Source organism: Mytilus californianus, unplaced genomic scaffold, assembly GCF_021869535.1.
Source record: "Mytilus californianus isolate M0D057914Y unplaced genomic scaffold, xbMytCali1.0.p SCAF_15, whole genome shotgun sequence".
In the NCBI taxonomy this organism is placed as follows: Eukaryota; Metazoa; Mollusca; class Bivalvia; order Mytilida; family Mytilidae; genus Mytilus; species Mytilus californianus.
The window spans coordinates 19317642-19331613 of NW_026262637.1; the positions used below are offsets into that span (position 1 = coordinate 19317642).

The following is a 13972-nucleotide window of genomic DNA, read 5'->3' on the forward strand; positions in this document are numbered from 1 at the left end:
GAAAATAAGACGCAGAAACAAGTACATTTCTAAAAAAAAAACAGAAAATAGACATATAGCACAAGAGTTAATAGTAACAAAATCATTCACCAACGATTCAAAACAAGTAACTTTGAGGAAAAATAGCTTTGCAAATTCGGCCAATAAGAATCGCCGAAATATGGAACAAGCTACCAGATAAAGTTCTAAAAGCCCCATCAATAAACGCATTTAAAAATAGACTGGATAAGCATTTGGGAATTGAAAAAAAAATATTATTCTGATTATCGAGTTGAACTAACCGGAAGCAGCAACAGAAGATATAGAGATCAAAACATAATATATGAGTCTGGTGAAGAGGAACCGTGAGGATCCTGTACCGGAAAACATAATTAAGTAACATTAAGCAAGTAGGTCAATACAGAGGACTTTTATCATTAATAATTTTGAAAACCTCTACTAAGCAACCTTAACAATAGCATACAAACATATTTCATCTCTGGCCAAATGCCTGTTGTTAGTGGAGTCAGGCATCAAGATTCAGTTCTCGGTCCATGGCCTTTTCTAGTTTTCATTAATGACCTCCCAGCAGCAGTAACATTAAAACCCCGCTTGTTTGCAGATGACTGTATTCTTCATAGAACAATAAAAGACAAACAAGATTGTGTCATGTTACAAAATGATATGAACCATTTAGCCAACTACAGGAACGAACTTGGGGAAATGCAATTCCACCCAGAAAAATGTAACTCCCTTACTGTAACAAGATCACAGTCACCATACAAACACAATTACATATGTCATACTGAAAGGCCACATTTAAGAGTCTGTCAACAAATGAAAATACCTTGGTATCACCTTATCCAACAACATGTCATCGAATATCGACATAAATAGCACACTGCAAAAACCCAACAAGCTTTCAGAAACTGCAGGCGCGTCTCCAGCCAATTTAAAGTGGTTCCGCCACTTGCAAGTCATATAAAAAGGGAGGTTCCAACCATTTTTCCCCATACAAAAGCATTAGTTGTCGACTGAACTGAGAGTATTCTATTCTTTGTGTCTTTTGTGCTTCTGTTAGTTGTGATTTGTATCGATCTGTTGAGTTGAGCCATTTTTGGGCCTTTCATAGCTTGCTATATGCGGTATAGGTTTTGCTTATTGTTCGGAAGGCGTACGGTGACCTATAGTTGCTTACTTCTACGCCGTTTGGTCTCTGGTGGAGAGTTTTTTCATTGGCAGTCATACAATATCTTCTTATTTAAGATCTCAGGCTTTTTTAAACGAAATCTAAAAATTAATCAGGAAGAAACAAAAAGTTTGGAATATAAATATATGGTACGATCTACCTTAGAATATTGTTCATCACTCATTTTGGTCCTCGAACACTCAAAAACAGAGAAATAACATAAAAAAGTATAGAAAAGTGCTGCACGCTTCGTTATCAACAGATACACACTACGTTACCAACAGATATATCATAACTGTTACACCAGCGTCACTTCCATGACTGACCATCTTAATTTTAAAATGGAATACCATACCCCTTATTCGGCCCATTCCATTTCATATGGACATTTAATTTTTGTTTTTAAACCAGCACCGTATTACGGTGAGAAGAATTAATATGGGATATTTTTAAGTCACTTTAGATTTTTTTTTTTATTTTTTTTTTTTATTTTTAAAGAGGATATGACAAAAAAAGGCCTTGTGACAACAAAGGCATCGCCACAAATCTGTTGCGTTGGGTAAAAAAATATAAGTAGCATAAATCCAGTTACAAATCATCATCTCCGAGGTTTTAAAACACCCTTTTGTAGTTATTAGTAGTTAGTTTTAGTTATTTAATTTGTACATGTACCTAGTCATACAATTTTACAATAACAGTACTTTATACGTGCTGTCCCTCTAGTCTAATGTTGAAAATGAGAACAGAGGGACAGCCCATTCAAACTATTATTATTGTTTTATACGGACGAAAAAGTCGACAGGATAGATGCACTTTAAACTGACTCTAGAGAAGGCAAGATAACAGATACATCGAGATTCAGACAAGACAATATTTGAAAGAAAAGGGTTTAAGTATTTCAGTGAGTCCCGATTTTGGTTCGAAGCAGGAGCAGTGTATTCTTGCGAAGGAAATTAGGATTTATTCGAAAAATACCTATATGGTCCAAATACTCATATGGTATGGCCTGTTAATAACCAAACGAGTATATACTCATATGGTCATGACCATACGCGTATGGTCCAAATACTCGTATGGTGCGGAACATATATTTATGTATGTTTGGGAAAGATTGACATAGATAACCCTCACTAAGACAAGATGAAATGAATCCTCAAATATGTAATAATTATGTAAGTATGTTTTGTGCGAAATAATCATGATAATTGTTCACGTGACAATTAAAATAAATTGTTGTGCAGTAAAGTCTCACAAAATTAAATATCAGCATTAATTAACCATTTGATTTCGGGGAGTAAGGTTGCCTGGATGCTTTTGACAATTAATATATTGGCCTGATAGCATAATTTTCCCAAAGACAAAATTTAAATGAAAACCATCCAGTATGTAAGAATGATTTGCAGGAAAGTATTGTGTACAAAATCATATAAATAGCTTTACCACAGCTTAATACAAATATCGTCCGAGGATGAAAATTAATATCCCAGTCCAAGCATGTAGATTTATATATAAAAATAAGCAGATGACCCATCATGTGGTATGATTGTCAATGAGATAACTATTCACAAGTGTTCAAATGATGTGGATATTTATGTTTGTTTGGGAAAGCTTAACATATACAACCTTCACTTTGAAAGACAAGATGAAATGAATCTTCACATATGTATATGTTTTGTGCGATAATTGTATACAAAATCAAAAATAGATATTTTCGCAATTTAGCCTCACAAAAATAAATAGCCGACCTAGCAAAACGTGAAGATTAATGTTTTGTCAGTTAAATGCAGTTGTCTAGGCAGAAATCATGTTCAAAGATGGCACTAAATGACAAAAGACTCAACAATGTGTGAAGTATTGTCATAAATTTTACTCCGTCGTCTTCGGTAAACTTTGATTGGAAAATATATCATGTTTAAGCATAGAATCGTCAAAATTGTTTTAGCCTCGCTAAACTCGGCGGTATTTCTTCTATTTTATTGGATTACTCCTCTTTGAAAATCCTGGATCCGCCCCTCACGGTAAGAATTCTTTTGAACTGTGCAGTATATCGGAGGTAATTAATGCACACCTTAGCTGTGCATTATCCAGATTAAAGCACAGTCAGAACAAAGAGATTTTACCTGTCTCATAAGTTCATTCTCAGAAACCATCTCCAACATTTAAACAAAATCTTGCAATAAAGATACAATTAAGGATTATCCTATACATATAAGTATTGTTATAATTTGTAAGTTTCTTTTTTGCCAAACCAAATAAATATTAATGACCACCATGTGGCAACATAATAGAAACATATTGGACGAACATGCAAACAACTCATAACAAAACATTAAAAACAGATGATGGAAAAATGTACGAAGGTAATTTTGAGCTCTTGGTGCTTATCTAATAAAATCAAAGATGGATACCACTGGGGAACATAATTTAACGAATAATTATATTTGTATTGCATTCAAATAGCTCCTTCTTTGAAACTGTCTCAAACAATTAACTAAATTTTGAATAAATGATACAAAGGTGATTATATATAAATTTTGAGTATTTGGTGCCAATCTGAAATCCAAAAGGGTTGTCACCAATGGAAACAGTTAATCAAAGAACTCAATAAGAAAGACATTCAAACCAAAGTATGCACAAATTCTACTAGGGTGGTGAACACCATATTAAACATACATTGAAGATAAGCCCACAAATTCAATAAAAATATCTGTTAAGTTCTGCTAAAAAAGGGAACAAATATAGTAATATCTCCATAATATTAATATTTGTATCATGCATATCGTGCAATCTTCAGTATGAAAGTCACAAAGTACCATGAATCAAACCAAACTATAACTATCCACACTGATCTGTGTCCACACTTGTTAAAGTTAAAAAAAAAACAACAACAAAATAGCATGTATACACGTATTTTGTTGTTTACATCTGGTTCCATGGTCATTTAAAGTTTATTGCAGACGTATGATTCGAGCTTTTGCTACGTTATACATGTACGTGTATATGTTACAGTGAATTTGACAATCTAGATAAGGATAAAGTTAATTCGTTTGTCACCAAATTCAGCAATTTTTTTATTGATAGTGCAAAAAATACTTTTGGTTCCCGAAATGTTACGCGAAAGCGAAAATCTACTAATAAGAAGCCTAAGGGAGATAAACCGTGGTTTAACGAAGAATGTAAATTCGAAAGACAAAACTATCGTAAACTTAAAAGAAAGCTTAAGTTTAGAAAAACAGATAAACTTAAACAAGAGGTTTCAAAAGCAGAGAAACGATATAAAAAAACACTCGATGCGAATAGTAAAAAGTATAGGAAGCAAATTCGTAGTAAGCTTAAATATATGAAAATTGCCGACCCGAAAGAGTATTGGAATCTTTTAAATAGGGGTAAACAGAAAAAGCAACCGAATCTTCCACTTGAGGACTTGTTCACCTTTTTTAAAAAATTGAACCAAACGGGCGAAGAACCCTCTATTCGAGAAATCTTCAATACAGATATATTTGATAATGTTTACATTGATCATTTGAACGATGAAATTAATGCCTAAATTACCAAAGAAGAAATAGCTAAATGCATTAAAACATCTGAAGAACAACAAAGCCTGTGGTGAAGATTATGTAGTAAATGAATTCATTAAATCTACTGCAGATTTATTTCTTCCGATTTCTGAGATGTTATTTAACCTCATATTTGACTCTGGCTTATTGGAAATATAAAACCTATATATAAAGGTAAAGGCAACAAGTTTGATCCAAAAAACTTCCGTCCGATAACCATCTTGAGTTGCCTTGGTAAATTATTTACAGCTATACTTAATGAAAGATTATGTCGCTTTCTGAAGAAACACTCTTGTTGAATGAAAATCAATTTGGATTTCGAAAATCATACTCGACAACTGATAGTCTATTTGCTTTATACTCATTTTTTGAAATTTTGAAAATAGAAATAAAAAGCTGTTCTGCGCATTTGTCGACTTTGATAAGGCGTTCGACACGGTTTGGAGAGAGGCTCTCGTATAAACTACTTTTAAATTGTATTAAAGAGGAAATATATAATGTCATTCTAAATATGTATAAAGATATTAAATCTTGTATTACATATAATAATCAGAAATCAGACTATTTCTCATGTGATATTTGGGTACGGCAAGGTCAGGATTTGTCGCCTTTTCTGTTTGCTTTATTTTTGAATGATTTACAAGATTTTTTAGAAACGGAAAATCTTGAGGGAATTAACGAGATTTCAGATCTACTCGAAGATAAATTGAACATTTACCTGAAACTTTTTTGTGCTCCTTTATGCAGACGACACGGTCCTTATGTCTGAATCAAAAGAAGACTTACAAAAAATATTAAGAGTACTGTAATATATGGAGACTGAAGACAAATGTTAATAAAACTAAAGTCATGGTATTTTCAAAGGGGAAGGCCTAGTGCTGATTTAAAATTTTCTTTAAATGGGGCAGATATAGAGATAGTTCATGAATTCAACTATCTGGGAATAATATTTAGCAGGACCGGCAATTTCGGTAAAGCAATAAAAAAAGCAAGCAGAGAAGGCAACACAAGCAATGTATGAGGTTTTAAAAAGAGGTCGCATTCATAATTTATCAATCGAATGTCAAGTACTACTGTTTAATAAAATGGTATTTTGTAAATTGTTACTTATTATGTTGAAATCATCCACCCCTAACTATATGATTTATGGTGAACTTGGCATTTTTCCTATTCAACTAAATATCAAACTTAAAATGATTGCATATTGGACACGACTTTTATCTGGAAAGGATTCCAAACTGTCTTATTTAGCGTATCAATTATTATACAAATTGTCAAACGACAATCATTTTGAATCGCCGTGGTTAAAGTTTATAAGAAAAGTGTATAATTTATATATATTCATAATTACTCTAAATATCAGCACAACAATGTTAAATCTGCAAATTTGCGGAAGCAAATTTTTGTTCTTCCCTCGCCGGGATTCGAACACATGCTTTTGAGATATCCGGAGACAACGCCACCTGCACTGTGCCCATCGCTCTAGACCACTAGGCCACCTAGACTGAAAACTATTCAGCTTTCGGTGGCCTTGTGTTACCTTTCCTCGTCAGTAGAATGTACAGTACTGTTGTCACAAAGTACATGATATATTAGGCATGAAGATGGAATTGAATGCAGATTAGCTAAATTATGATATCTATCGTTGAGGATCGTAAGATGCAGTCACAGAAATAATTATTTGATAAGTACGTCTAAACAAGTGACAACTCTACGACAGATCCATCCATTGGATCACGAGTGAAGGTCATATACACGGCTGAAAACACACATTATATTCATAATTACTCTAAATATTAGCACAACAATGTTAAATCTGCAAATTTGCGGAAGCAAATTTTTGTTCTTCCCTCGCCGGGATTCGAACTCATACTATTGGCATATCTTGACAACACCGCCTGCACTGTGTCCAGCGCTCTAGACCACTCGGCCACCTAGACTGAATTAAAAATTCAGCTTTCGGTGGCCTAGTGTTACCTTTCCTCGTCAGTAGAATTTAGAGTTGTAACACAGTACATGATATATTAGACATGAAGATGGAGTTGATTGCAGATTAGCTAAATTATCTGTCGAAAAGGATCGTCGTATCACCTTCACTGGAACATCATTTCTTGGATAAGCTAAACAGTGGCAACATGATCATAAAGCTGAAATGAATATGTGTGTAAGTGAGACAGCACCCAATCCAAGGACACAAATAAGAAAAAGACATCTAGAGGTCAACATATAGTCTTGAACGATTAACAGGCGTCTATATATGCTAAATCGTCCCCAGTCTCAGAAAGTTGAGAATAGATCCGTAAATTATCAAAGAATTGCCATCAACATAAAATCCTCTAAATAAGATTAAAACTAGCCAAAGTGATGCCCCCGCACTCCACTCTGAAGTAACTATATTATAACAATGTAGGATCGACTTTCTTTGAGATATTATTATTTCTGGGAGACACAAATGATGACCCGGCAGATGCAAAGTGTTATAATTTAAAATACACAAAGTTGAGCATGGGAGCACATAGGTCTAGGGTTCACTGTCGGAGGAGTTATCCGGTAACGCTATACACCTCTTATGCAAGTAAATTAATACATGTACTCCTAAAATGACAACTTGAAGTTCAACTATCTCCCAAAAGAGAAAATATGAATAAAAATCAAAACCCTGACCACATGCACACCTTCAATATATGTACAAACAGCCAGCAAAGTGAAAACTTCCTAGCATTCAAACTGTAGGAAGTTATCCGGAAACGCTATGCACCTCTTCTGCAAGTATATACTCCAAAAATGACAAAGTTCAACTATCTCTCAAAAGAGCATATATCAATAAAAATCAAAACACTGACCACATGCACACCTTCAATATATGTACAAAGTTGAAACAGCCAGCAAGGTGAAAACTTCCTACCATTCAAACTGTAGGAGTTATCTGGAATAACTATATACCCATAATGGGACGGACGGACGGAAGGACCGTCACGGACGGACAGGGGTAAAACAATATGCTCCAAACTTTTAGTTGCAGGGGAGCATAAAAAAACATATTTGGATCAGACACAAGACAGGCACACAGATTTGTGGAGGGTTTATAACTAGTTGTTTGAAATCTTAATTAATCGGCCTTCACTACCTAGTTCACTTAAAATCTTAATCATTAACCAAACAAAAGGTACAAAACGAACATTATTTTAACAGGTAGTTCTTATGTTGTTCTGTTTCACCATTGTCCCAGGTTAGGGGAGGTTTGCACGCTCACCAGCATATTAAACCCATCAAAGTTTTCGGGATGGGGGGTCAGGAGGATTTTGAAAATGAATAACTTGTACTGGTACGAACTGAAATAAATGACTTGGCATAAAGACAGGATGAAAATAAATATCCTGCAACACATAATGTAAGAAATGTTTGTGTACTCAAGTGAACGCAGCGGAAAATGATAAGCACGCACAGCAACAGATGCAAATGATCGATCCCCAACCCCCAATCAAGGAATATCAAACTAAATTGTCCGGCGTCCCCTAGTTTAATTACATGATTTATGTTAATTGTTTTGTCATAAATCAGGCCGGTAGTTTTTTCGTTTGAATTGTTTCCACGTTTTTTCATTGTCGGGGCCTCTATAGCTGACTATACGGTAAGTTTTTTGCTCGTTGAAGGCCGTGACAGTGATGTATAATTATTGCTTAAATCTACGTCATTTGGACTCTATTGGATAGTAATTGGCAATCATACCATATCTCCTTATTTTTAGATGTAATAAAAAGCAATTACAAATTAAAAAAAAATATAAGAATACCAACAGAATTAATATGACCATTGTCAACTTGTAAGCTTTATAAATTAAAGAACCTTAAGTTTACTGATTACGCCTATACTTACCACCACTTTTTGCATACCACTCGCCCCCAATTATCATAAAGGACCAACACTTAATATATTGATCTATTGGCATAGTTTTTTTTACTCTCACGCAATCTAATTAAAATATAGATCTCTGATTTCGTTATACATATGAGCACGCCAGTTAGATCGGAATTTTCATCTGATTAATTTCCAAAAAAATGCGTTTATTCCAAAAGTAGCTATAGGAGGTACAGAACCTCATCCATATGGGTAAAAATGTGTTTTGGGTTTTTTCGGTTGTGCTCTCCGCCCTATTTAAAATCATGACTCCGCCATGATGAACTATTTTTATAAGTGTCAGACAGTGTATTTAATTTACATCATGATGTTATAAATATTTAGGGATAGTCTTTACTTCTAGTGGTCTTTTTCAGCAGGGGAAAGAAGAGCTATTCAAAAAGTCCTTAAAGGCAAAATTTAAACTACAAAAATCCATGTCAGCTTGTAATCCAAGTATTGATACTGCAATCCATTTATATGATCACACAATAAAACCAATTTTATTATATTGTAGTGAAATCTGGGATACCTTTAAGATTAACTCTGCTGCTTGCAAGAAAAAAAGTGATTATCTATTTGAATTAATTTACATAAATGATTATTTGGAAAAATCACATTTCAGGTATCTAAAATATATTCTTGGTGTAAATAAAAAAATCCTCAAATTTGGCAGTGTTATCAGAGGTTGCAAGATTTCCTCTTTATTTTTCTGTCATTATATCTATGGTAAAATATATACACAGGCTTAACAAATTGGACGATGGGTTACTTTATGATGCTTATGTTTGTAATAAAATTTTAGATGCAGGAAACATTAATTGTTGGTATTCATCTATGAGATATGTCCTTCAATCACTTGATATACAAAATTTGAATACAAAGCTCAATAAATTAATTAAATTTGTAAAATGTAAACTGTGTAACAGTTTTAAAACATTTTGGGGGGTCAAAAGATCTGATACCTTATCACAAGGTAATAGTAAATTAGAAAATTATTTCAACCTCAAGACTGATTTCGTAAAGGAGGCTTATTTATCAATTAAAGATTTTAATATAAGAAGAGCTATATGTAAATTGAGAATAAGTGCACATGATCTTAAAATTGAGAAAGATAGATATAGTAAAAAAATACATAGAGAGAAGTCAGCGTCTATGTCATCACTACCTATCACATGGATCAAATTCTATTGAAGATGAGACCCATTTCACAGTAAGTTGTCCTTTATATAACGAACAGAGAAAATTATTATGGGATAAAGTAAACAGTTTTTGTAATAATTTTAAAGAATTACCCAAGGATAAAAAATATTTCTGGCTGTTCACAAATGAGCATTTACCAACTCTTATGTGCCTAGGCAATTATATAATTAAGTGTTTAGAAATAAGATCCAGGTGGATACAAAATATATAAAATAATATTTAATTTTTATGAAATTATTGTTATAGTTATGTAAGACACATGATGTGTTAGGCTCTGATCCTGTCCATAATATGATAGTATTATACTGTAGGATCTAGTTTTTCTTTTTTCCAATCATATTGTGCTTAATATTGTTGTTAACGATGCCATTTATGGGTTCTTGATTAGATTAATAAAATTCTTATCTTATCTTATATGATAATGTTAGTGCAACATCATAGCTTTTAATAAATCATGTAGAGGGGCTTTACGGAAATTGACCTTATTTTAAGATACCTTTAAGCAGGATAAAAATAACATATTACTATATTATGTCCTCATAAAAATACTGACATGTGATATGCACTCAGGATATGCACACATTAGACATATGATCATCTCATATTTATGGTTAATATCTAACTTGCATTTTGGAAGAATCTCTGAGGGAAGAATAAAGTGGAAAAACGTAGTCTGGTAAGATAATTGACTAATCAACAAACATTATCGATTAGACACTGCATATGTTCGTGTGTTTTAATATGTCATCATTTATAATTATATTTACCTTTTAACAGTTTTCTTTGGTAAAAAAAAAAAACAAGATACTGTATAATGTATAAGAATTTTTTGTATAAAATTTCAGAACAGAAAGGCTTATAAAAAGAAGAAACATTTAACTCTTGTCCTGTATCAAAGTGTAGTAACCCGAAGAATGCAATACGGCCTAATTTCTCAACAATTTCTATCATTTTAAGGGATCTTAAAGGGATAGTCACGGTAGGTATAGTGTCCGGCTAGGATCGTGGTTTTTCGAGTGATTTGATCGGGTTTTTTCGAGTGTGACCACTTTTTTTCGAGTGAATATGAACAAAAATGTAAACAAACAGACTTCCTTTCTAACAAGACGTGATATAGACGCTTGAGTTTAATATACAAGGTTATACAATGTATGTTAGTATTTGATATAAAAAGATATTATTAATCCGACATTATTTTTCGTTAAAAAAGTTAAAATTAGCCTGATAAAATGTTTTTTTTTTTTCAAAATACAGAATAAAGCCATTTTTATACACATACCAATGCAAATGTCGAAGGAAATGCATACATGGAATCTATATATCCTTAGAAATACAGACACTTTACACAAATTCTTGTTATTGCAATGAAAACGACATTTTGAGACTAAATTCATTTCTTTATGTTCGGGTTTTTTCGAGAGCAGTCCGGGCTTTTTTCTCGAGTGATTATACAAATTTCCTATAGCTTAAAATGTTATGTGTCACTGTATTTACGTTTAAAAACTATAAACAAAGGTTTAAATTAAGTGCATTTCAAGGCATGAAACAAATGCATTCGTCAGTTTGAAAATGGTGTAGTAACACTTACATGTTATAAACAAGTATCGTACGTTATTTCTATATATTGTTGTTTGTCATATCTTATAAATTACATGTACAGTATATATTCGTAATGTCAACAATATAGTGTAAGCATAAATGATTTGGATTGAGACGTATTTTTTCTTATCTAAAAAACCCGGACAATCTGTTCAAAAACCCGGACGGTTTCACTGTTGCTCTCCAAAAAAAACGGACAATATTAAAAACTGATTGTTTTTGGTTAAATACAAGGAAATTGGGCTTCTTTGTTACTCAAAACATGTATAGTATTCAAAATAAGATGGTTAGTCATGTAAAAAGCTATTATAATTACGAAATAATAGTTAATTGACCTTTTCGCATGTTTTCTCACTCGAAAAAACCCGATCTACACTCGAAAAAAATGGACAATGGACAGATTCACTCGAAAAACCACGATCCTAGCCGGACACTATACCTACCGTGATAGTAGCTATAGTAGAGTGACATTAACCATAAAACAAGTTGTTTTAAAAAAAAAAAAGACAATACGTGAACCTTAGAACTTTTTTATGCTACTTATTAATTCAACTAAATTAAAAATTATATCTCAGTGCTTTCATGGCCATGTGTGTGGATGATGATATTTTCTTTTCAAATTATTGTAAATCATGACAATATGAGAGTGGTGTTAATTATAAAGTGAGATGAAAATAAAAAGGAAATGTGTCCATGGGACACACATGATGCCCCTGCTTGCATATCATATAAAGTTTTAAAGGGACATAACTGAAGAACGGTAAAAGTGACACTACCCAAATTTGTGGTAATAGGTATTGTGTATAAATTTCATAATATATGGTGTAGGCAAACTTCAGTAAGAGAACGGAAACTTTTATGTTTGTAAAGGGGCATAACTCTAGAACAGTAAACGTTACACAACCAAAATTCTAAGTTGATCTGTGTTTTGTGGTAATAAGCATTGTGTATAAGTCTCATACCATTTGGCTGAGGAAAACTAAATTTAGAGAACGGAAATGAAAAATTCAGCAATTTTCATTTGAAAAGGGGCATACCTCTAGAACGGTTAAAGTGACGCCACCAATTTCGAAAATTGATCTGTATTTTGTGGTAATCAGCATTGTGTATAAGTTTCATAACATTTGTTTGAGGTAAACTTAAGTTAGAGAACGGAAACCAACTCAGTTAAGGGTAAAACGTAATGCCCCCACCGCTACGTAGGGGGCATAAAAAGAAATGGATTCCCAGACGTATACTTTCTTAAAGAATGATAATGATTCAAAACATGGACACATGTACCCTCTTTCAAAAATTCATAAAATAAATCTAGACATAATTAATGAGGCATTGCGAACTGGTCAGATACTGTAGTAGGACTGAGACATTAAATGTTCCTTACCGACCAATTATCAATAATTGTAACTCTCCCACGAGACGCATTGAGAGATTTCTTGATCTAATTATATTGAAGAGGCTAAACTTTTACATTCGAGATACAAAAGATTTCATTAATAAAATTGAGTCACACGAGGTCAAAAAAGCATATAAACGCATGCCAACAAGAATACCTTGCGAGGTAGTAGTTGGGAGACTTTTGAAAAGGGACCCATGCTTAAACAATTTTAAGCAAATAATCCCGAAACACTGATAAAATTCTGAATTATAGGCAACAAACATTTATTTAGCTGGCAAAAACGGTTTAAAGTCTTGAGATTTATTACGTATGTTGGTTGAAGGAACCGCATTTCATAATAATTTTTAATTTTAAAACACAATTTCATAAATTCAGATATATTTATTAAAAGAATGTTGGTCTCAGTATATTATGTATTTTCAATCTTAATTCTTATATTGATATATAATTGCTTAAACAAATACCCGAACGTAAGATCAAATACACTCTTTTTCCATGTTTACAGAATCCATTGTATGCTTATTCAGTGTAAAAATCTTGAGTTAATTGTTTTGTGTATTTGTATTTTTTTCTTTTGCATACTATATTAACATGTTTTTTGAAGACCTCATGAAAGATTAACATGCAATTGTTAAATCTATTTCCTTATTTAAAAAAGTGTATAATATATTTTTTTATTATTAAGAATATGATTATTTCCTGGGAATATTAACAAACAGTCTTTATTTTATTTGTTTTATTTTCAGTTTTTGAAACGGACATTTTTGTTTATCTGATTTGTCAAAATGACATGTGCATACAATTTATTGTTACAAATCAACAAATCCCAAAGCATTCTGTATGTATGTGCCTGTCCCAAGTCAGGAGCCTGTAATTCAGTGGTTGTCGTTTGTTTATGTGTTACATATTTGTTTTTCGTTCATTTTTTGTACATAAATTAGGCCGTTAGTTTTCTCGTTTGAATTGTTTTACATTGTCATTTCGGGGCCTTTTATAGCTGACTGTGCGGTATGGGCTTTGCTCATTGTTGAAGGCCGTACGGTGACCTATAGTTGTTAATTTTTGTGTCATTTGGTCTCTTGTTGAGAGTTGTCTCATTGGCAATCATACCACATCTTCTTTTTTATATATAGAACTCATTATGTAGAAACC

The 13972-nt window shown here is 32.7% G+C and overlaps 1 protein-coding gene across 1 annotated transcript in view; it reads left to right on the plus strand.

The window, feature by feature from the left end:
• Positions 1-10431: 10431 nt before the first annotated feature.
• LOC127725587 (uncharacterized) overlaps positions 10432-13972 on the plus strand; it is an 82288-nt gene continuing 78747 nt past the window's right edge. The window contains exon 1 of the mRNA XM_052232671.1: positions 10432-10501. The gene's annotated coding sequence lies outside the window, so the exon portion shown is untranslated. The remainder of the gene's footprint in view (positions 10502-13972) is intronic.